The sequence below is a fragment of the Pan troglodytes genome, chromosome 2 (assembly GCF_028858775.2).
Source record: "Pan troglodytes isolate AG18354 chromosome 2, NHGRI_mPanTro3-v2.0_pri, whole genome shotgun sequence".
NCBI lineage: Eukaryota > Metazoa > Chordata > Mammalia > Primates > Hominidae > Pan > Pan troglodytes.
Genome location: NC_086015.1, coordinates 5,211,756 through 5,237,613, shown reverse-complemented (window position 1 = coordinate 5,237,613; position 25,858 = coordinate 5,211,756). Strand labels below are relative to the sequence as shown.

At 38.6% G+C, this 25,858-nt stretch overlaps 1 protein-coding gene across 7 annotated transcripts in view; it reads right to left on the bottom strand.

Moving 5' to 3' along the window:
• Positions 1–25,858, bottom strand: part of CNTN6 (contactin 6) — a 319,927-nt gene that overhangs the window by 200,621 nt on the left and 93,448 nt on the right. The gene's annotated exons all lie outside the window — the stretch shown is intronic.

Here is a 25,858-nt window from a genome sequence, read left to right as displayed (position 1 = left end):
AGGGTGGGGGGAACAGAATGATGGAGAGAATGAGTAATTTAGAGGAGAGAGGCTTTATTCCCTGAATTTTTAGATCTTTGGTTTCAATTTCTAGTGAGATCTGCCTCTAGGTTACATGAACCACTAATTGTATGGTTTCTGTTTCTTACAACTAAAACAGCCTTGAGAAAGACAGCTTTAAATAAACCATAGAAAGAGACCAGTGTTTGGCTGCTTTTCCTCTCCAGAACTACAAAAGTGCAGACAACCTGGGCTTTTAGAGGAAATCATAAGGGAAACTCACATACATTAGAAAGCCTGTATCTAAAAGAACACAGAACTAAAAGTCATATTATTTTTGGTTCTACCTGAATCACATTGTATGAGCCTGGGTAAATTTCAGGTTTCACCCAGGGATAAGACTAGAGAGCTCCAAGATCACACCCAGATATAAAGTACCTGAGATCTTTCTGTGTTAGAATTTTGTTGCTCCCAATTTATTTCCCCACCGTGGCTCCTGGAACCTCCAGAATATCTTCTACTGCAGAAGTCTAATTTGCACAAATGTTGCAAAGCCTTTGAGGATTTTCCATTTGCGTGAGTTGGGGCTATGAGCTGGGGCATTGCATATTGGTTAGGCAGCTGATGAAAGGGAGAACTTGGAAGTCAGTGGGTCAGCAGTGAGTCATGTTTACACTGAATGGTGGGGCAAGGCCCCCAGGGCATGTGAGGGTCGCTGAGAAAGTATTCCCATGCCCAAAAGGAAAGTGCCATTAAAAAGCAAATAAAAAACATCATTCCAGATCAAGAAAGATACCAGGGAAGTAAGAAAACATTTTATATTTTAATACCTTTAATGGCAATTTTTTTCTGCCTTTTGAACAAGGGGCCTCACATGTTCCTTTTGTCCTGGGGTCTGCAAATGATGTAGTTGAACCTGACTAAAACTTAAAGACATTAAATAATTAGCTCAAAATCACATCCCTATTAATAGTCCAGAGCTGGCATTCAAATCCAGGTTTGACTCCAAGTCCAGAGTGACACAAATTATACATCCACTTGAGTTCTGCATACTTTCAGTACTATAAAAGCTCTACCCTCCCTGACTTTATTTTTCTTCTATTACCAAGCTTCCACCTTAGTTTTTCAAACTGATACTCTTTAACCTGTAGAGCTTAAGCTGGACTAAACTCACTTAATACCTTCTTGGAATGCAGGGTCTATAAGGAGTTAAGCCTTTTTTTCCCTTTCCTTTTTCCTTCCCTTTCCCTTTCCTTTTTCCTTCCCTTTCCCGTTCCTTTTTCCTTCCCTTTCCCTTTCCTTTTTCCTTCCATTTGCCTTTCCTGTTTCCTTCCCTTTCCCTTTCCTTTTTCCTTCCGTTTCCCTTTCCTTTTTCCTTCCTTTTCCCTTTCCTTTTTCCTTCCCTTTCCCTTTCCTTTTTCCTTCCCTTTCCCTTTCCTTTTTCCTTCCCTTTCCCTTTCCTTTTTCCTTCCCTTTCCCTTTCCTTTTTCCTTCCCTTTCCCTTTCCTTTTTCCTTCCATTTCCCTTCCGTTTCCCTTTCCTGTTTCCTTCCGTTTCCCTTTCCTGTTTCCTTCCCTTTCCCTTTCCTTTTTCCTTCCCTTTCCTGTTCCTTTTTCCTTCCGTTTCCCTTTCCTGTTTCCTTCCCTTTCCCTTTCCTTTTTCCTTCCCTTTCCCTTCCGTTTCCCTTTCCTTTTTCCTTCCCTTTCCCTTTTCCTTCCGTTTCCCTTTCCTTTTTCCTTCCGTTTCCCTTTCCTTTTTCCTTCCCTTTCCCTTTCCTTTTTCCTTCCCTTTCCCTTTCCTTTTTCCTTCCCTTTCCCTTTCCTTTTTCCTTCCCTTTCCCTTTCCTTTTTCCTTCCCTTTCCCTTTCCTTTTTCCTTCCCTTTCCCTTTCCTTTTTCCGTCCCTTTCCCTTTCCTTTTTCCTTCCGTTTCCCTTTCCTTTTTCCTTCCCTTTCCTTCCCTTCCCTTCATTTCCCTTCTTTCTTCCTTCTCCCTCCCCTTACCACATGTATTTATCTTTTACCAATTTTCTTTAAACTTCCAGTCAAGTCAAAAAATTTTAAAATAGAAAAAATACTTAGAGAAATGTTTACCTAATTTACAGAAAAAAAATAAAACAGAAAAGTAATTCCAAAGAGGTCAAGTGTCCTACTTAAGAACTAGAGGCAGACCGGAGCTTTAAGTCAAAAGATCGAGCTCTGAACTGAGATCCCACTGCCTGTTGATGTTTATCTTTTGAAGGGTTTTATGCAGCGAAGATATGTCAGACTTACTTCATAGGAGAAAGAAAAAAGGAAAAAGGTAAACTTTGTCAGCTGTGTTCAAAAATAAAGATGATAAAGCTAGAGTTTTAAAAATAGTTATGAAATTCTTATACTAGTCTAAGTAGAGAGATACATCTTACTAAGGTGGTGGGAGCAAGAACTGAAAGCAAAGGTAAAAGGTGATTTGCCAGTTAATTGAATGTGGGAGCATGATTCAAGGAAAAGAAAACATTAAAGATTGCTCAGATATTTGTTGTTTTTCAAAATAGAGGAATAAAGAAAAGAGGAATGCTTGTACTAGGAAAAAATACTAATTCAGGTATACAGATACTGATTTTGATGGGTGCTGGGGCTCACAGGTTTACCTGTCCAACCAACAACTGGAGACACTGATGTTGCTCAGTATTAAGGGCTAGGATGGGAGACTGATTTTTGAATTGTTGCCTTTTAAATTGTAATAAAAATAAATTTTCATTGTAATAATCATTTGATAATAATACTTTCAACAAATGTATTTGGAATTATTTCAAAAGTATATGTTCAATAAAGCTTGAACATCAAGCATCAGTTAGATTCAAGCCATACTTGAAATCAGCACTCACTTCAGAAGATGCAAAGCTGGACTGTGTCTAAGGACTGGACACTCAGTGGCCTCTTACTCTAGGTAACACCAAAGATGTGAAGAAGAGGAGCTGCACAGTCACCTGACAGTGGCCATGCTTGTTATTTCTTACATGCAGTAGACATTTGAGAAGACAATTCTTAATGTGAAAGCTGCTTTTCACATAATGGAATCATTCTGGTTATTTTTATGTTACTCTAGCAGAATGAACTAATGGTATACACATGGTATAAAGTTGAAGATCCAGTATTCAAATATGAAATATGAAGTATTTCAGTCCAGTCAGACATCTATGGTGACCTTGTGATTTGAGATTAAGCATTAAACCTGCCTGAAATGTATATGCCATATTGGAAGTGGCATGCAGATCATAAAGTAAATTATAATAAGAAGAGTTCATTAGCATATATTTCACATTCTGTTGATCTCTTTAGGTTAAAGCCAGACCAAAATAAAATTCTACATCATTGCTTATCTAGATATTGCCAGCACACAGTGATAAATCCAACATAAGTAAACTCGACCAACTTTTATTAGCTCTAACTCTGTGTTGAACCTTCTTTATGCACTGACAATGCAAAAATAAATAAGTGGATTACATTCAAGAAGCTGACACTCAAATAAGAATAATTTGGGAGCATAGTAAGTGCCAGGAATAAAGTTAAACTTGTATATGAATTATCTTATTTGGTCCTTTCAAGAACTCTGCAAGGCAGATTTTAATATTTCCATTTTAAAGATGAGAAAATGAGGCTTAGAGAATGGAAATAACTTGCTCAATATCAAATAGCTAAAGGGTGGTGAGGCTCAATTTTGAGTCTAGGCAAACTGACTCCAGAACTCATACTGTAAATCACTATGATTTATACTCCAGAAAGGGAAGCCAATAAGAAAACAATTAACGAACTACAATATTACAGGATAAGTACTACACCAAAAGTATAATTATAATTTTAAAGGAGCCCAGAGAAGGAAGCAATTAATTCTACCTAGAGGTTTTGGAAGAATGCCAAAAGAGGCAACATTTGAACTATGTGTAAAAGAATGAAAATAAGAATGGCATTGAAACAGGAGTTACAGTAAGGAAGTTTTAAGAAGAAGAAAAGCTTGAATAAAGATATGAAAATACCTGTCATTCAAAGGAATATAACTAGTCTGGAAGGTAGGAGAGTCATGAAATAAAAAGATGGAATGGCAGATTTAGAACAGTTTTGAAGGACCTTAAATGATATGACAGAGGTTTGAATTTGACCTGTAAACAGTTAGAAAACATGGAAGTGTTTTCAGTTTTAAGCAAGATTATCATATGTTTAGATCTATGACTCACGGGAGGAAGGATAGGGAAAGAGAAACCACAGATCAAGGAGATTATTTGTCAAACGTTTGAAACCACTGAGATAATTGGGCATTGTCAGTAGGAATAAAGAGGACAAGAATGATGTGAGAGCTTTTTTGGAGTATGTAGGCACAATACCAACAAAATATTATAAATGATTTGATGTGAGGAAAGAGGCAAAGACAGCATTAGAGATTACTCTGAGTTAGCTATTAGGGATGAATGGAAGAATGCATGTACCTTGAAGTCCTTAGCTGTTAAAGGAAGAAGGAGAAGAGAAAGATGAGGAGCAGTGAGAATGAAAGAAGATGAGAAAGGAGATATAAATTTAATTTATTTTTTATTCATTTACTGAACAATCATTTATTTGTGGGATTACTACGTGCAAGAACCATCTTAGAGCCTGAAAATACAGCAATGAACAAAACAGATAACTTTGAGTCTGTGACAGCGCTTGTATTCTAACTGAGGGAGGCATAAGATAAATGAACAAACAAACAGAGGGTATATGAGATTGTTGTGAGTGCTATGGAGAAAATAAAGGGTAAGGGAGCTAGAAATGCTGAAGTGAGGTGTTATTTTATAAAAGGCAGTGAAGGAAGGCATCACTGGTCTGGTGACATCTGAGCAGAGATCTGAAGAAAAGTGGATAATAAAACATGCACTGAGAAAAATTTCCAGGCAGAGGAACAGCAAGTGTCAACCCCCTGAGGCTGAAAGCATTGATGTAATTTAAGGGAAAATAATGGTGGCTGGGACCAAAGTATTTGTGGTATAGATGTATAATATTGGATTCTAGATCTTTTTTTGTATATTAAAGCAATGAGATTTGTAATATGTTGGAGAAAAATTTGAAAATCATGAATGAGTATCAGGTATTCAGCCTAAGGAAATGGAGGGATAGGTTTTCCATTTTCTGGGGAGAGAAAACACTCAAGTAGAACAGTTTGCTTGTGCTGGGGGTTGGGAGGAGGACAAAGACTTTGGTTTTATAAATGTTGAGTTTGAGGTGTCTGTGAGACTTTCTACTAAAATATCTAAGGTGGCATCCAATAGATGAATCTGGAGTTCTGGAGATAATTATGAACTGAAGGTATATGCATTTGAAGGTCATCGGATTGAGTGTATACAAAGCAAAACAAACAAACAAAGACCCCAAACCCATCCTGAAGACACAGCAACAACTAAAGATCACACTGGTGAGGAGGAACCAGTAAAGGGACTGAGGAACAGTAGCCAATGTTGCAGGAGTGTCCTATGAGAGTGATGGACTAGAATCTAAAATTAAAGAAGCTGAATGGTCAGCTTTGACAAATAGGGAAGCTAGGCAAATAAGATGAGTAAAAAACATACCACTGCATTTAGCAATGTGGAAGAGGTTACTAAGGACCTAGCAAGAGTTGCTGAGTGGAGTGTACATCCTGAATGGAGTGAGGATATGGAGTATGTAAAGAGAGGAATTGAAGACAGTGAATTTGAAAAAGAAAAAATTCTAAGGAGTTTCTCATAAAAGGGTCCAGAGAAATAGGTTTGTACTACAGAAAGACATGGGGTCAATGGTGCATTTGGTTGAGATGGGATACTACCTTATACTGACATGATTCTGGGCATGATGCAGTTGCATAAGAACATGATGATACAGGAGAGGGAGAAGACAATACCTTGAGTGACACCCTGCAGGTGACAGGGAGGCACTGAGTTCACAGTGCAGTGGTTGGCCTTAGAAAGAAAGCTTCCATCCACAGTAACAGGAGGGAAGGCACAGTAAGTGGAGACAGATGGAAAATACACTGATGCATGTGGGGTGGAAAGCAAGTTAAAATTATCTTCTGTTTTTTTCTCTTATTTCCTTGGGAAGTAGGAAGATCATCAGCTGAGACAGATGATAGGAGAGGAAGTACGGGAGGTTGAAGAGGGATGTAGGTGTGAAATGATCTTCGGGAGAATGAGAAAGTATTTGGACTAGAGATATGTGATAGGACATATCAGGAAAACTTGCGAAAATTTCAATATGGACATGGAAAGATTGCAGAGTACCCTGCAATTAGGTACTCTTGCAGATTGCAGATTATAAGATTAACCCTGCTTTTCAATGACTCTTAACTACTTTGCAACAATGTAAAGAGGAGAAAACTATTAAGAATGCAAATAATTTTTGGTCATTGAAATGCAAATAAACTGTGTCCAATGAAACGCAGGTGATTTTTTTTCTATTTTTCCCTAATGAATAAGCCAACCTTTTTGCTTGTTTGCTTTTGTAACAGCTTTCCTAAAATATAATTCACATACCATCCAATTTACCCATGGTAAGCCTGTTTTGCATCTATTTATACATTTATTTTAGCATTCCTTATCACCTACACATGTGTGGTACTTTGGATTCTTCTTTGAACAAGTTGCAACATTTTACTGGTCCCTTCATTGATCAGTGAGTTAAAGAAAATCTTTCATGTGTTCATTTACATTTCTTTGAGATTGATGATTTTGCCCTTTTAAAAACTATCATAAAGCATGTTAAATTTGGATTTTGTGAGGGACTTGTAGATGTAGATAGGTAGCCACAAGCAGGAGTCTGGTTGGGGAAAGAGACCGAGTTTGATGGCATTGCTTTGTAAAAGGCAGCAACAGCATGGAACTGAATAAAAAGAAAGCTAAGGATGAAAACCAAGGACTGTCAACATCTAGGGAATTGACGAAAGAAAGAAAACAGCCCAATGTTCTGAGGAAGATCTGCATGAGAAGTTGAGACTATTTTGCCAGAACACCATCGTACTATTTTTCTATTGTTGCCGTAACAAATTACCTCAAACTCAATGGTGTAAAACAACACAATTTTACTATCTTATAGTTCTGTAGGTTTGAATTCCAAAATGGGTCTCAGTGAGCTCAAATCAAGATGTCATCAGGGCTGCATTTCCTAGAGGCTCTGGAGTGAAATCTGTTTCCTTGCCTTATACGACTTCTAGAGACTGCCCACGTTCCTCGGATTGTGGACACCTTTCTCTATCTTTAAAATCAGGAACAGCATGTTGAGTCCTTCTCACATTAAATTACTCTGCTATTCCTCCATAGTTACATTTTCCTCTGGCCCTTTTTCTACCTCCCTCTTCTACTTCAAAGGCCTCCCCAGCTAATCCAAAATAATCTCTTTATTAGCAACCTCAATTCCATTTTTAACCGTAATTTCCCTTTGTCTTGTAATCTAACAGATTCACATGTTCCAGGGATTAGAATATTGACATCTTGGGGGCCATTATTCTGCCTACGCCATCCATCATATGGGAGGCCAAAACAGGAGAGTTTTTAACAAGGAGGATGTAGTTAAGAGTTATATTGGTTACATATGTTAAGAGTTACATATGTTAGAGAGTAACCATGAAAAACAAGAGCAACAGCAATAAGGCACTAATGTTGATCATCAGAAAGTCTCTTGTTTCTTCTTTGGGAGAAATTTCACTCTCAAATCAAGATGAATTGAGACATAAAGGCCAAACTTGAGATAAACTGAGGACTAAAATAAAACTATGGAATGGTGTACAGGTTACTCTATAAAGAAGTCAGACAGCAAAGAGAAGGGAGAGGTGAGCAGAAACAACAGCAGGACGTAGAGAAATTGTACGTATGTATTTCAGTTTTGATTATTTATCTTTTTAAGATGAAAGAGACAAGCCTATTTGTACATTGACGCTGAGGGACCAACTAAGCAGGAAACTCAGATTCTTTCTTTTGAACTTCTGTGTATTTGACCCTATTACTTTCCCAATTTTAGAACACTTCAACATTAACCTTTGAAAAATAACAGCCTACTGTCAAGTACACAAAACAACTAAAAGCGCTTTTAAAAAATGTCTCAGAGTAAAGATGCTAGAAATGCTGTAAAACCTATTATTATCATTGAGATATTGCAGTGTGGCCCATTGGTTCCTCTTTGAGATAAGAGTGTGTCTCTCTGAAATGTCATTGGCTCTCTCTATATATACTAATAACATAAACATTTGGAAAAAGTAAATACAGTCATGAGTGGCTTAACCATGGAAATGCATTCTGCGAAATGTGTCATTAGGCAATTTCGTCATTGTGGGAATATCACAGAGTGCACTTACACAAACCTAGACAGTATAGCCTGCTACACACCTAGGCTGTATGGTACACAGCCTATTGCTTCTAGGCTACAAACCTGCACAGCCAGCATGTTACTGTACTGAGTACTGCAGACAACTGTAACACAATGGGGAGTATTTGTGTATCTAAACATATCTATACATAGAAAAGGTATTATAATCCTAAGGTACCACCATCTCATAGGGGGGAGTCGGTCATTGACCAAAATGTTATTATGCAGTGCATGACTGCAAATAACTGATGAGAATACTCTAAAAAAAATCTGGAATGGCAAACATACATACACACCCCAAGCATGCATTATTTGATGATAACAGATATAATTTTGCTACCGTGGTTTCACTGCTAAGCATGCCAGTCCATCAACCACGCTTCATGTTTATTGTCAACATAAATATCTTCATGAAATCAACGCATTTGGGCTAAACGTCTCCCAAGTGCTCTTCTTCGGAAAGCTAAGACCGTACCTCATTTTCATGTGTATCATCCATGGCTTTCTACCTTCATCAGTTCAATTCTATCCCGCATTCCTGTCACGTACTTCTCCTGCCCCATGTGCCATGCAAAAATGCCACCAAATTCGTCAGAAAAGATTTGCCCTTTGTGAAACTAGCCTGATTAAGTTTTATCAGCTCATATCTCTCTGGATGTTTGGTAACCTCATTTCTTATTACTGTCTCAGGGATCTTGCCTACAGCCAAGGGCAAATCTGCTCATTTATAATTTCCTGGTTCTCTGTGAGCTCTTTTCTCACAGATGGGGGCAGGTATTTTTGTTTTTGTTTTGCCTGTGTCTGTAACTGTGAGACATTTTTGCTACTGTTGTTCTCACTTTGATTTAACTTATTTAGAAATAAATGTATATTTTCTTAGTGGAACACAATGAAAGCATCTCATAAATTAAAATTATTGGCTGATAAAACCTCTTACATATTTCCTGTACTTGGTAAAGTCAACTTTCTTATCAAGAAATGCTCCTTATCATGTTGAGAGTGGATGATCACTTATTCTTCCTATTACTCTCTTGCTACATCAGTTTAAACTTCATAAACACCATAATTATACTAGACTGAATTCAAATATGTAATAAGAAAATGAAATAGCAGCCCGTGCTTCATTTTGCTAAATTATCTCCCTCTCAGTATAAAGATAAAATGACAGGGATAGTTTATGGAGATGACAAACATGAGGAAGTTCATATTTTTCAGACTCATACTCAATATTTTTGTTTTCTTTTATGAGCAGGAAAACCGGTTCATTCCCTGTGTGAGAAAAGCCCTTGACATTTACTGTTTATTCCTTCAAGGTTCAGCCGGTTCTGAATTTGGGTTCCTGTCTTTCTTACTTCAATGTTTGAAGACAAATAGTTTCCCTGAGTTGTTACATTGACTTTGTAAAAATTTTATTTCATTTTATTTGTATTTATTTATTTATTTTTTGAGACGGAGTCAGGCTCTGTCTTTCCCAGGCTGGAGTGCGGTGGCGCCATCTTGGCTCACTGCAAGCTCCGCCTCCCGGGTTCCCGCCATTCTCCTGCCTCAGCCTCCCGAGTAGCTGGGACCACAGGCACCTGCCACCGCGCCCGGCTAATTTTTTGTATTTTTAGTAGAGACGGGGTTTCACCGTGTTAGCCAGGGTGGTCTCGATCTCCTGACCTCGTTATCCGCCCTCCTCGGCCTCCCATAGTGCTGGGACTACAGGCGTGAGCCACCGCGCCCGGCCCAAACATGTTACAGCTGTGTATGCATGAAGCTTTTCCTTCTCCGCACTCCTAGTCATGCATTCTTTCTTTGTGTTCTTTATCAACATGTTTCTATGTTTTTCACCATAGGGAAACGGTTAGACAAGAGAAATAAGTGACACTCCCCAGCGACATGAACTGGCAAGAAAATGCAGGAAAAGTTTCATTTACTCCACTAGCATTTTTTAAAGATTAAGGTTGTTATTTTATGCCATTATAAATGTAATGGATGCTCATTATGGAATATTTGCAAGACTCAGAAAAATAGAGAAAAAAATACCCAATTATTACGTTACAAAATAATTCTGTTAGGATATTTGCACCTGTAATTCCAGGATTTTTTTCTATACTATCCCATCAATTTTTAATCCCTGCTGTTATTCGGTTAACAATATAACATAGGAATTTCTATGCTATTAATTTGTCCTTGTGAATTTTTATTTTTAATGGAATAATATGATTCAGAAGGTCCCTAACAATCCATCACATGACTGATAAGTCTAAATGAAGTGAAAATGTTTGGGTAGCTCCATATTTTTGTTTTCTATTATAAATAATGCAATAATAAAAGTTTTTCCTAAATTTAGAATTACTTTCTTAGCAAACTTTTCTAGAAGTGGAACTACTGGATACAAGGGGATTGATGTTGGGGTTGTTCTAATAGTTATTATTGTTCTAATTTTATCTAATCGAACCTTGTGAGGTTCAGGGAGTGTTTTTCAGTTCCAATGATAGTTAAGCTGGGATATGAAAAATGAGAGTGATGATGATATTTTTGACAACTCTCTGTTATATGTAGTAACTTGGCATTTATTATCTGATTCAAATCTCAACAAAACTCCATGAGAAAAAAAAGCTAATTTTCCCGTTTCATGGAGAGTAGAATTTAAAACCATTCAGTCAAACATTGGAAGCCATGATGCTAACCCAATCATAGGGAAATAAAGAGCGAATGGATTCTTTTAGAAAGAGAATAGGGGCTGAGCATGGCGGCTTACTCCTATAATCCCAGCACTTTGGGAGGCCAAGGTGAGTGGTTCACTTGAACTCAGGAGTTTGAGACCAGCCTGGGCAGCATAGTGAAACCCTGTCTCTACAAAAAATACACACACACACACACACACACACACACACACACACACACACACACACACAATGTTAGCTGGGCGCAGTGGTGCCTGTAGTCCCAGCTACTCTACTCAGGAGGCTGAGGTGGGAGGATGGCTTGAGCCCAGGAGGCAGAGGTTGCAGTGAGCCTAGATTGTGTCACAGTACTCCAGCCTGGGCGATAAAATCAGACCTTGGGGAAAAAAAAAAAAAAAAAAAAAAAAAAAAGAACAAAAGAACGAAAGAAAGAAAGGGAAAGAAAGAAGAAAGAGTATAGGGTAAGTAAATGCATATGCCCTGAGAGAAATAAAGGAGTATTTAGAGAAGTCAAGTTATTCTTCTTAAGGAAAAAGTTGACAAGAAATGGGGCTAGACAGATAACCAAAGTGACATGAAGTTATTTTGAGCCTCCTTAAAGAATGAGGAACTAATCCTGAGGGCTTTGGGAGACATAAATTTTACTTAAGGCTGTGATCACATTTACAATTTGGAAAACATGTCCAAATTCTGTATACACATATGCATGTCATGCTTGCATTTATGGAACTTAAAAAAGAGAGCCCAGTTATGAGCTATGAGCTAGTGTCCAGATGAGAAGAAACTAGACTAAGGCCAAATCTAGTCTTTTCTTTATTTGCCTGCCAGACCCCAAAAGGTCCAAATGCCTCTGGCTTCCTTTGATGCCATGGCATTGGCTGTTCTTACTGTAGCTTTAGAGGTACCACAGATGGCCTCCATCCACCAGGATTCACCTACACAGTGAGACGAAGCCCACGCAGTGCTCAGTAGATGCAGCTCTCCAAAGAGCTGAATTAAAAATACATGCTGAGCCAGGCACGGTGGCTTACGCTTGTAGTCCTGGCAGTTTGGGAAGCTGAGGAGGGCAGATATCTTGAGGCAAGGAGTTCGAGACCAGTCTGGTCAACATGGTGAAACCCCATCTCTACTAACGGTACAAAAATTAGCCAGGCGTGGTGGCACACACTTGTAATCCCACCTACTCATGAGACTGAAGCAGGAGAGTCACTTAAACCCAGGAGGTGAACACTGCAGTGAGCAGAAATTGAACCACTGCACTCCAGCCTCAGCAACAGAGCGAGACTTCATCTTAAAAAATATATATATATGTCTAAAAAAAAGACATATATATATGTCTAAAAAAAGACATATATATATGTCTAAAAAAAAGACATATATATATGTCTAAAAACAAAGTTTTCTAGCGCTTTATCTATGAAAATGTAGGCCTTTATCTTAATTTTCCATACAGATTTCAAAGCTAAGCAGAGTGAAAAACTTAATTTTAGTAAACATTGCTATTGCATTTGTCTATTGTTTATTTTATTTGTTTCTTTTGGTGGTAGAATGGAAGAAATTGACTGTTTAAGAAAGTTTTTGCAAACGCCAAAATGATTCACAAGTGGCAAGTACTTATATTGACAAGAACGCAAGTGATAATAGAAAATATAATGGAGAGTTTCCTTTTGAGCCATGAGTGAGCTCTTAATCACTCACTTAGCAGTGAGTGCTTCTTATCTCCTCCCCTCTGTGTTCCAATTCCTCTACCTCAAATTGCCAAAAAATGGAACCAAAACAAATAGGCAGCAGAGAGAACAAAGTTTTTAATTGCAATATATTTCATGGCATTTTTTTTTTACATTTCAAATAGCCATTTAAAAATACTAAATACGAATTAGTTTCCTAGTGCTGCTGCAACCAATTTCGGCAAACTAGGTGGCTTAAAACAACAAATTTGGCTGGGTGTGGTGGCTCACACCTGTAATTCCAGCACTTTGGGGGGCCAAGGTGGGGGGACTGCTTGAGCCTAGGAGTTTGAGACCAGCTTTGGCAACATGGTGAGACCCCGTCTCTACAAAAATTACAAAAATTAGCTGGGCATGGTGGCATACACCTGTAGTCCCAGCTACTAGGGAGGCTGAGGTGAGAGGATCACCTGGACCTGAGGTGGTTGAGGCAGCAGAGAGCTGTGATGGTGTCACTGCTCTCCAGACTGAGTGACAGAGGGAGACCTTGTCTCAGGAAAAAAAAAAAAAAAAAAAAAAAAGCATATATTGTCTCTCATGGTTCAGGAGTCTAGAAGTCTACAGCCTGAAAGCGAGGTGTCAGCAGGGTTGGTTCCTTCTGGAGGCTCTGAAGGAAAAACCATCCCATGACTTTCTGGTTTCTTTTGGTGGTTGCCAGCAATCCTTGGCATTGTTTGACTTGTAGATGCATGATTTCAATCTCTGTCTCCATCTTCACGTCACCATCTTCTCTGAATCTGTGTGTCCTATTCTTTTCTCATAGAGACATCAGCCACTGGATTTAAGGCCCAGTCAAAATCCAGGTTTTAACGAATTACAAGATTTTTAACAAATTACATATGCGAAGACTCTGTTTCTAAATAAGATCGCACTCTTAGTTTCTGAGTGGGTGCGGATGCTTTGGAGGACACTCTTCAACCTACTATGTTGTAGCTCAGCATTTTTTCTTTTCTTTTCTTTTTTTTGTTTGAGACAGTTTCGTTCTTGTTGCCCAGGCTGGAGTGCAATGTTGCAACCTTGGCTCACTGCAAACTCCATCTCCCGGGCTCAAGCAATTCTCCTGCCTCAGCCTCCCGAATAGCTGGGATTACAAGCATGCACCCCCATGACTGGCTAATTTTGTATTTTTAGTAGAGATCGGGTTTCACCATGTTGGTCAGGTTGGTCTCGAACCCCTGACCTCAGGTGATCCACCCGCCTTGGCCACCCAAAGCCCTGAGATTACAGGCATGAGCCACTGTGCCTGGCCAGCATTTTTTCAAAATGCAATTTGTGTGGTAACACATGTTGTGTGGGGTATTTTTGAAAAATTAGGTTAAAGGATTCAAAGCTATTCTTTTTATTCCTTTTATTAGAGCTTTTCCTGATTTCTCAGGCCTTTTAACACCAAAATAATGATTATGATACTTCACAGGGAAATGTAATACTCGGTGGTTTCCAAACTTACTTGAATGAAGAATATTTTTTTGGTAGCATATCAAGGAATAAGTTTTTTTGTTTGTTTTTTATTAATAGGCAGTTCTTTGAGAGATGATGGGGAAATACTGGGAAAGACAAGTCTCAAGTGCTTCATAGAATGAAGTTCACTTCATTTTCTGCCCTCCAGCATCTCTTAGAATGCTCGCCTGAACTCTAGTACAACTAGACACATCTCACAAAGTCCAGTGGAAAGAGCTAAGCTTGTCTGTCTTTGCTTTTTACCTGATTTCCTGTGGATACTGTAAAAGTAATTTTTTTAATGTGAAGTACTGGAAACGTTCATTGTTTCTTTGCATGAGTTAGGGGGGATAGGATGCTTTTCTAGAATAATAGTAACTACCAGATAGTTAGCACACGTAATAGAGCAGACTTTGAGATAGTTTATAAAATCTTGTTTAATGAAATAACATAAAATATTAATGTAATTTAATCCTTTCGATGTCCCTGTAGGCTTTAATATTACTTCCATTTAACAGATAAGAAGGTTCAGAGAGCAGTTACTTGCCCAAGTTCACACAGCTGGTAAAGTCAGGAGCCCTCACCCCTTATCACTATGTGGGCTTCCTCTCCACATAAGTGCACATTTCGCTATTTTATCACCCTGTATGTGGTGTGTATGTGTGTGACTTACATCACTAAGTGTTGTAGATGCTGCTTTCCTATTTACTTGTTTACTTCTAATTTATGAGCTCCTTAGGTTTCACTAAATGTGTGTAATTGACTTGGAGATAAAAATGCCCACTTACTGCCTCTCACAACAATTTGGCTTTAACAATTTAAACAATGGCACCTCTGGCAAATCACAAAGGCCGATTAGCAAGTTTTCAGGGCTGTGCTTACAATTGCTGCCACCTCTATCACTATTATTACATCCAGAGAATGGATGAGGTTAGAGACAAAATGGGCTAATTAACCAGGAGCTGCTTCAGTATCGTCAATGACCAGCCAAAGATCAATCAGAAACCAGGACCTTGCTTTGCAGATGGCTGAGAGATGATGCTGAGAGGTATGTCAATGAACAATGGCACTGCAATGACTAATAGCCAATTATGTCTATAACCTGAAACAACTGGTTGAGAAATTCTCTCAGGCAAACGTGGGCAATCAAGAGGAGAGCTTGGGAATTATCTCTTGTCTCAGAGATGCTTTTGTACCTCAAGAGTTTTAGAGAAGCTAACAGATCCACAAATGGCAAAAGATTAATAAAAAAGTTAATGATCTGAATGCTTTATTGTTTTCAGTGGTCTACAGGTTTCTTCTCCCACAGCTATTGATCACTGATAGACATATGGGAACTCTAACCTGCGCTAGGCTGGGCAGAAAGTTTTATAGGTGGACAGCTTTTACTTGTGGCTATTTTTGTTTACCTCTAAATCTCCAGGACCTGCAATAATGCATGGTATGTAGTGATTGCTTGATACATATTTGGCGAATAAATAATCAGATGACGTAAATGGTAGTTTTTAATATTAAAATTACTAAATTTCCTATAAACCCATCACCAGACACTTTATTGAGTACGAAGCATTTATTTTGTTTTTGCTGTCATTGTTTTTGGAAGGAATATCTTTCGAGGGCCTATGATAAGTCAGGTCTTGGTCCAAGAGCTTTGCATTATAATGTCAGTTAACCCTCATCATAACACTTCATTCATTCAACAACAAATATTTATTGTCTTCCCTCTGCCAGTCACTTTTAGAGACCAAGCATACAGCAGGAGATGAAACAAAAAAAACAAAAACAAAAACAAAAAAATCTCTTCTTCTTATGGATCTGAAAAGAAGGAAGTGTTATCATTATCATCCACTTTTTATCAGAGCAGTTAAGCCATTTGCTGAGGTCAGAAGTATCTTGGCTCCAGAGAAAATGCAGGCCCCAACTGAAGGGCCTTACTCAAAGCACACTGCCTCTATCCCAGCCACTATGCTCAAGGTTTTCTGCACCATATTTCATGTGATATTTCTGCAGAGATTACTACACTAAAGAAAGAAAGAAGGCTTATACTCTCACGATGAATGCTCAGCCTGAGCAAATGCCAAATGCTGTTAAGCAATGCCCATCTCTAAAACAAATTCTTTCTGATTCAGTTGCCAAGGTTAAAGGAGGTATTTCCATAACCACAAGCAAATTAGTCTAGTTTTGCATTAACAATAATGAGATGGGGCAATAAGAACCTAACCTTTCATTGTCTCTTTTTGCTTTATGACAAAGACAGCACTTTTTCAGACTGGACAAGAAAGGAATTACTTGCTGCTGAGTTTTGTGCAAGCCTTGTGTTAGCTCATGAAAAAATAAAAATAAAAAAAAAACTCTTTGGCTGCAGAAATATCTGGTACAGGTCTCGTATGGAACACAGAAGGTTTTGGTGATGTGTCCCAAAAATGTAGAAATAAGATTATACTAAAGGTGAGAATAGTAAGATTCAATACATAATGAATGAGGTCAACCACCTGTCAAAATAGCCACAAGAGTTGACTATAAATATATGCCTGAAAATGTTTGGAGACACTCAGTTTCATTCAAAAGGTAAACTAAGAAGGCAGAACCAGGTGGAGCCTAAACAAAGGCTATGAGTTTAATCAGTTACTCTTTACTAAAAAGTCAATTAACTATAAAGATGTCTGTATAGACCCAGAAAAGAAAAGTAAAAGTAAAAAGAACAAGAGTTTGGTAGTGTTTTCATAGCACTCTTTCTAAGGAACAGGGGGAATTTACAAGGCTTCATCAAAACTCTAACAAATATCTCTCAAGATCATTCACATTCCATACTGGCCAACCAACTCCCTGATACATAGGTATTTTTAAATTTAGGTTTTATTACTATTCAGGTATCATGAACCCAAGAAATCAGGAGAAGATTACCATTGAAAAGATGGTTTATTATTCACAGGTCCCAAGAGGAGGGGGCAGGACCCACCATGCAGAGTTTCAGAGGGATCACCAGGCTCAGTTTAGAGGCAGAGAAAGTGGAGAAAAAAATAGGCAAGAGCCTGTGTGGAGGTTTCCACGGAAAAGAATACAATGTCAGAAGGCTTAGAAATGGCTAGTTCAATCATCTCTTCAGATTCTGGGGTGCAGAGGCTGTCTTATTTGTCTGGAACCTGGCCCCGGAATAATTAGGACAAGCTGAACCTGGCGTGGAGTGTAAAGGATCAGTAAAGGAGATGGTTGGGATGTGGGTAGTAGATTGTTTGGTTTGCCTATTAAAGGCATATGAAAAGGATGCTGGAAGGGGAGTCTTTTTTTTTAATCTCTAAGAATTGCCTAACTTTGGAAAGGGCAGTCTTTCCAGAGTCAGCAAGTCCCTAGATGTCAAAGCATCAAAAGTACAGAAAATAAAAAGGCAGGATTAAAATAACATCTCATGCTGCCAGGTAGCAGGAAAAAAGGAATAAGATATATGTTCTCAATGGAGTTGACATCACCCCCAAGGAGGTGAAAATTGGCTCTGGGGTATTGGGAGAAATGAAAGAAAATGTTACTTTCCATGTATAAGGCACAGAAATACATAAACAGATATATACAGATATACAATACAAATGCAGTATCAAAATTTCATTGGCAGTGGTCTCAAAAGTCTCCTTTGTGAGGAGAGGAGGGTGATAATGAACTAAAGGTTGAGAACAGGGAATCCTAGATAAGAGATGTAAGTATATGGTAAATGAAAAAAGAAAACAGCAGATTACAATAATACATTATTAGCATATTAATATATTAATGTAAGTAAATATATCATTTTTCTGATTTATATGTAAATATTTTCTAAATTTTCTTTGCAAGTTTTTCTCCATAAAGATCTGATCCACTCTGAGAATGCTAAGAAAACCCAGTCTCCCAAGTCCACAGAGCTAATAATCAGATTCTGAAGTGAGGAGTGTGAGAACATGATGCCCTGTACAGGTACTTCCATTTCTCTAAGAGATATCCTGTTGTCTCCCTTTAAAAATATCAGTAATGTTATAGTTGCATTTTATTTTAAAAGATTTCTCCCTTTAAACATTCTTGGGGCAACGCTCACCTAGAATGTGTTGATCTTCAATTGACCAAATAGCATTTCTGGATTAATTGTTGCTTTTTCTTCTTTATAATTTCTACTGGATTTGTGAGAAAAAGAGAGGTGATCAGAATTGCAATGTGTCATGTCTACTTTGGTTGCGTGAACTAAAATGGACATGATGCAGAGATTAGCATAGGGCCTGCATAAGGATAACACATGCTTTGGGGAAAAAAAACATAGATAAAAGCCATGAGGCATTTCCTATATGCAAGAAAACGTTTCATATCTTGTTTTGGATGGCAGTTTCATGGTATATACAATTCTTAAAATGTATTGATCTGAACACTTAAGATCACTGTATTTTATTTACTATAAATTATGCTTTGACTTTATAAAAGTGAGTGCAGTGGGAAGGCAATGATGATTGAAATCTGATGTTCACAGAGTGGACTGCATCATATACAAATAAGGTTGAACAAATGGAGCACTACCTGTAGTGGATTGTATTTTATAAAACAAATGAAACTACACTGGAACATATTTATAAATTAAACCATAGAGTTCATGAGAAAATGGAGGCCCAGAGAGACAGTTGAATTTACATATTTGGCAATCAGAAGAAAGGTGTAATAATGCTAGAGAAATAATATGCAGGAACATCCATTGATTGTGACCATGTGGTAGTTATCATGTAAGCATTTCAAATTTCTTATTTCATTAATGGTTATATCAACCCTATGAAGAAGGCACTACTATTATTCTATTTTTACCTTTTTAAATAATGTGAGTCTAGACAGGTTAAGTGATTTATCGAAGATCATATAACTAACAAATGGTGGAACTGAGCCTTGAAACTCTTTATTTTTGATGTCAGTCTATATTCTTCAGTGCCAAGACATAATACTTCCACTTAATGCTGGTTAGCTGAGGTTACTGTATGCATGCTGAGTCATTAAATGGCAAGCTGTGTCACACTGTGCACTCTAAATTTAAATACGTAAAAGTTATTTACAACAATAGCACAGCAAAACCTGATTGTGTTAACCTGCGCTTAATTTGGTTAATTGCAGGACTTTAATAGCTCAATATGGCCAGCAGGTGGCAATGGTATTCCATTAAGCCAACACAGAAACTTCAGGCAAATTAATGTACATGTAACATACTAATGTACATATAACATACAAAACTGCAAAAGAGTGAGAAGGAGTGGGCTACGTTTCTTTAGTAATTCTTGTCATCTAGGCCCTAGGATTCTTATGCACTTAGCCTCTTGCACACATGGAATTTTTGAGTTGTTCAAATACTTGGAGTTTAATTGCTGTGTGGGTGAGCTAAGTTGAGGAAGCAATAATGGATGCATTGAAGGTAGACTAATTCTAAGCTGGATAAGGGAGGACAAAAATAAAAGAGAAATATCTTATTTTCATATTCAAGGGCAGTTTTAAGGCTTTCTGTACAATGAGTGTATTTATACATATATGAGCACAACAGGGGTGTGTGTGTGTGTGGTTGTCATTGCCATCTTTGTTGTTGGGGTGCACATGTGAGGCCTAGCAGCAGGTGTGCACCTGTGACAATGTATAAATAATTTTGGACTTAGGTTCCATTTATTTACCTCCAGAAGAACAGAACTTCTGAAAGCAGTTCTGGACTCTGTAGACTGAAGATAGAGCTCAATGAGCAAAGTGTCGATTATACATTTGCAGCAAATGAGGCACCTTTGCCTACAAATGCTGCAAATAATGTATAGTATGGTCCATGTGGGCTCCAGTTTCCTGCAACCAGAATGCTAGACAGGAAATAGCTTCCTGGCCAGAAGATATTAATTTTAAGTTTTGAAAGATTAGTAGTAGCTTGCCAGAAATACATGGTAAGGGAAGAAATTCTAGGAAGAGGCACTAGCAAGTAAAAAAGATGTAGAGAAATTAAAATCCTAGTGCCTTGGGAAAGATAAGCACTTCAGAAAAGTGAGAATTGGTGGTACCCTACAGAAAAGAATCAATGAAGGCTTTCTGGCCATGTAAGAATTTTGAATATTATCCCATTGTTATCCACTAGATGAGCTTATCCATTAGAAAATTAGGAGACTTCTAACAGGAGATAATGAAGGACTGACCTAAAAGGATCAAAAGGAGGAGGCAGATTGAAGAGTTATTTGAGATACAGACTAAATACTAGAGCACGGCACCGCAGTAAAGTAGGTAGGTGTCAAGATGAGGCTCTGCTTACCTATTATTGTGATCAGAATGTGAACTGTAACAGTGATTTTTCAAAAAATTATAATTTAGAGTAAAAGAAAGCTGTTATTCTACTCACAACACTTTTGACATTACATGTATGGGGTTTTCTTTTACAGCAAGTAATTCTCCAATTCTCTGCAAATGCCAATTGGGAGTGTCCTACAATTTAATTCAATTCTGACACTAAACTACCTAGAGTAAGTGTAGCCCCCACAGGTTAGGAGTTCAATCCCACAAGAACACCCTCCATTTCAGGTGCCAGTTGCAAGTATTGGGTACCCAGGTTGTCCACACTTCTGCTCAACTTGGCTACAAATTAGGAGTTTCAACAGTTCCCTCTAGGATGAGATAATTTGCTATAACCTTAGTCACATTTACAGGTTTTTACAAAGATACGAATAAACAGCTGGGTGAAAAGGTACCTAGGGAGAGATCCAGAAGGGTCCCACGTGCAGGAGATTCTGTCCCTGTGGAGTTGGGGTGCACCACCCACCTGGCACATGGATGCATTTGTAACCCAGAAACTTTCCCAACCTCATAGGCTAGGGGCTGGTGTTGAGGCTTCATCACATAGACATTATTAATTATTAACCTAATCTCCCCTTCCTGGAGGATGGGAGATGGGACTGAAAGTTCCAAGCTTCTAATAACAACCTGGGCTTTCCAATGGCCAGCTCCCATTCTGAAGCTATCCAGGAGCCCACCATGAGTCACATCATTAGAACAAATGACACTCCTATGATCCAGGAAATTCCAAGCTCTGGAATCAGGAGCTCCAGAGTCAGGAACCAGGGACAAAAAACAAATATTAGGACAAAAGATGCTCATAGCACTCATCACTAAGGAAATTGTAAGAGTTTTAGGAGCTCAGTATTAGAACCAGGGACAGAGACTAAATACATATTTCTTCTTATGTTATCTGCAGTAACTTCCTTTCCTCATGCTGAAAGTACATGTCAATAACCATGCTCTGAGATGGTTGAAAATAATGAAGTAGAAGTAGCATATATTTTAAAAGAATAATAAAAGGAAGACAAGAAAAGTGGTGAGAAATGACTTTTGGACTTATGTAACATGTACCCACCACCTGGGTAATAAATTGCTTTGGGAAAACTAATCTCAGAGGCTGCCAAGTGAGCCAACAGAAGGGGATCCCTAGATAGTGAGTCACGCGTCAAAAAGAACAGGCTGAAGGTGATATATGCTTGGTCAAGAGCATATTTTATAGATAGTTCATATTATCCCTCCCTCACCGCTGTTCTCTGAGGAGTATTTCCTGTACCATTCTGCTTCCTCTTACAGATTTTTTTCTTTCTGTAGAGATGTGATTAAGGATTTTCTCAATTCTTAAACTTTGCTTAAACTCTCCTCTGCAAGGCACCCATTTTATAAACAGACACTGCATTTGATCACATTGTGTTCATAACCTGTCAAACAACTCAACCATGTGTATTTCCTAGAGGCTGTTTATAATTCTCCAAGCCTAAAACGATGATAAAAAAGCAAGGCGGTTTCAGTAAAAAGAGAACTAGAGTCAGCCTAATAGGAGAAGAGACATGGTGACATATAAAGTGCATGTGACTAACGTCATAGACCGAATGGTTATGTGCCCTTAAAATGTATTTGTTGAATTCCTAACCCCCGATGTGACGGTATTTGGAGGTGGGGACTTTAGGAGTAACTAGGTTTAGATGAGTTCATGAGGGTGAATTCCTCATGAATGGGGATAGCGCGCTTATAAAAAGAGACATCAGAGACCTTTCTCCCACTCCCCTCTCTTTCTCTCTCCCTTTCTCCTGTGCAAACACACAGGAAAGGCCATGTGAGGATGCAGTGAGAAGGCTGCCGTCTGCAAATCAGTGAGAGCCCTTACCAGATTCACTGTGTTGGCACCCTGGTCTCAAACTTCCAGCTGCCAGGACTGAGAAGTAAATGTCTGTTCTTTAAGACAGCCAGTCTGTGGTATTTTGTTATGGCAGCCTGAGCTGACTAATACAACCAGAGTCTGAGAACCTAAATTCATATCAACATTTTGCTACTAATTTTGTGATATGCAATAGAATGCTTTGCCACTCTGATCCCCAATTTGTTTGCCTGTAAAAAGAGGGGATGGAACACATTCTGGTGGAGGAGAGTCACTTTATAGTAGAGATGGTGGCATTTTTTTCTCTTCCTTGGGTTTGGCAGACATTACTATTCAATCACAGGATTCTTTCCCATTGGGTTCAGATGTGGCCTCAAAGGCTTCTCATTGCAGTTAGTACTAAATGCAAGCATCCACAGATAATGAAATGGAGTCAACGTGAAGGAGGCAATGTAATACCAGTCAAGGTATATATAATCTAAAGTTCTGGCTCTAACAGCCCAAAATTATTTCATATATCCCTTCATTAAACAAATACTAAGTCTATTCAGGATGTACAAGTCAATGTGGTAAGCACTTTAAAGGATTCAGGAAGGAACTGGACAACCTTTTAAGAAATATAATTGCATTACCAACTCCTGCAAATTCCAAAGAGTTCAAGTCCTTGCTAATTCTAAAAGCCTTAATACATGAAGGTCCAATGTATAATGTTTTGTATAAATGCATTTCTTCATTTAAGACTTCTCCCTCCTCCTTTCCAGAATGAACTGAAAGACTTCTTACAAGGCAGCACCTCTTATCACCCTTTCCCCCAAAAGGAGATCTTTATATTCAAAAACATTGTAGGAGTGGTTTACTCAGCTATTTTGTCTCTTATGGCACCAACAATTGTAAACTTGGGTCACATGGCTGTTCTGAAATTGTAAGGCGGATAGAATTATAATTTCTGGCCTACTGCATCAATTCTAGCTACACTTTGTAGCTAGATGGCAATCAAATCATGCTGAGCTTGTTTTTTTGTTTTGTTTTGTTTTGTTTTTATCAGCAAATGCCTTTTTCAATCTCTTTTCACATCACCTGTGGACATCTGCATGCCAAAGGTGAAGCTTCTGCCAGGTCTGTGTTACCAATCAAATAAAATAACTCAAGCCTAGGCTAGACGGATAAGCAATCACACATGTGTACAGAAAAAAGCAGCCTAGGCCTAAACACCAGGGAATTGGGTCAATAAAGAAAACTGAATTGGAAGATTTCTAATAGAAAAGCAGTGGTAACAATTTCACATCATATTACTCAGCATAGGCTTGGGAGGAAACCTACTGTTCTCTGTAAGCCAAGTTCCCTTTTCCTATATTTAAATTGAGATTTTTCACTGTAATTTTGGCTATCATTTATCTTCGTCCTTGGCAATATTCACTTTTGATATTACAGTGTTAATTATGTTTCATTATTTATTGTTGGGTTTGTTGAAAGAGCAGGCATTTTTAAAAACCTCAATTGATAAACTTGCCTTTTTAAACGAATTCCAGTCCATGGAGACCACAGAAAAAGCAAGTGTACACAGGCGTGGCTAATTCCGTATATGCAGTATCACTAAATTTTTTTCTAAAGCAATTAAAATGTAAACTTTTAAAAAATATAATTGCATTATCAACTTCTGCAAATTCCAAAGAGTTCAAGTCCTTGCTAATTCTAAACGCCTTAATACATGAATGTACAATGTTTTTGAATATAAAGATCTCCTTTTGGGGGAAAGGGTTATAAGAGGTGCTGCCTTGTAAGAAGTCTTTCAGTTCATTCTGGAAAGGAGGAGGGAGAAGTCTTAAATGAAGAAATGCAAGCATCCCCTCCAGTTCTGGGGATGCAGACTAGCCATTGACTTCATAAAGACTTCAGTCCTCTCTACCCTTGAGGTGGGGGTACGGTTTTTCAACTGCTATTAAGCATCGCTTGACTATTTGCTTGCATCATCGGGTCATTATGAAGGATTTTGCATGTATGTATCTGTAGGGGGTGTGAATAAATGGCATTTAAATAGAAAACAAAGAGTAAGATTTGGCAGGGGTGGCGGCTGTGCCGAATTTCATAGAGTTGTTCTCCAAGGAAGGTGATGCAGTGTGGGGCTTTCGAGGTGTGGACCACCATAGGGGGCACAGGAAGTGCACGGGAAAGAACAGACTGCCCAACCAACCATACAGACTTCCTGTTTCACAGAAGGGCAACACACAGGGTCCCTGCCATCCATGTGCCCAGGAGGGACTGGCACAGTAGGGGCAGAGCCAGCTTCTTGGGCATCTGCCCTGTGTGGCCTCACAGCACACTGTGTTTAAAAACACCCACTTAATGATTTATGAACAAGAGGTCCTGCGTTTGCATTTCTCCCTTGGCCTCACAAATTATGTAGCAAATTTTGGGTAGGGGTAATGCTGGATCCCTGCTGTGACACTTCAGAGCACCCCAGCCTCCCTCTGAAAACTGTAACAACCAAAAATGAAACCCAGACAGCTGCTGGGCTAGAGGAGGGAAACTATGGAGTTTATGCTTGGAGAATAACACCAGGACTCTGGATAGCAGGACATGAAGCCTTTGTAGCCTGACACCATGGGCCTATAACTGTGTACATAAAGACGCTGTGTTTTCTACAAAAGATCAAATAAAAACAGAGCCTATGGAGAATGATTTTTGTACAGCAGGCACAAACTTTAATTATTTCATCCTCATTGGCTTCCATAGCTCAAAGGAACGTAAGGCAGGAGGTGAAGGTGTCAGAAAGAAAAAAAAAAGTATGTATGGATAGAACTGGTGTGGGTTACAAAAAACATACTTCATGACGCATCAGGCAGGTTTTTTTGAGTTGCTTGCCTCCCAGAGGAAGGTTTTCACTTTAAGGGGAAAATCGACCATTGGAATTTATCAGTGGGAAGTCTATGAATTGTAAAAACAACAACAACAAAGGCTTTTTGCAAGCCATTCTATGTGGATAAAATAGGTAAAAATCCTCGTGTTGGGCCATTTGCTAGGACACACGGAGGTACTACCTGTTTTGCTCTCCTTTCTCCTAATTGGCTGCATTTCTCAACTTCTCTTTTCCTCTTAGGCAACATGAAATAGGCCTTTATAGATGGAAAGACTTCTTTTCTATCTGTATTTGGGCAGAGGGAAGGGAACGGAATCATACTGTCAAGGGCAGTTTATCTTACCTCTTTTTTTTTTCTTTTAACCCCTTTATTAAAAAAAGAAAAAAAAAAAAGAATGGGACCAAGCGACTTCCGAAAGGCTACTGAGTGTGGCAGCCACTTAACCACTGAGAAAGCGGCTCCATCCACACTGTAAAAGGTCTCCAGCCAGCTAGACCAAGCCGCGCTCCTCCCCACAGCCACTTTCAGGTTGTCTTTCCCATTCAGAAAGCGAAATTAGCAGTTAAGAGGCGTCAATTTTGCTTTTCACTTTGCGAATAAAAGATGGAAGAGCCCTAAGTCCCAGGAAATAATTCACGAAAGAAAAACACCTAAGTGGGATGCAGAGTAGTGAAATAACTTGCATTT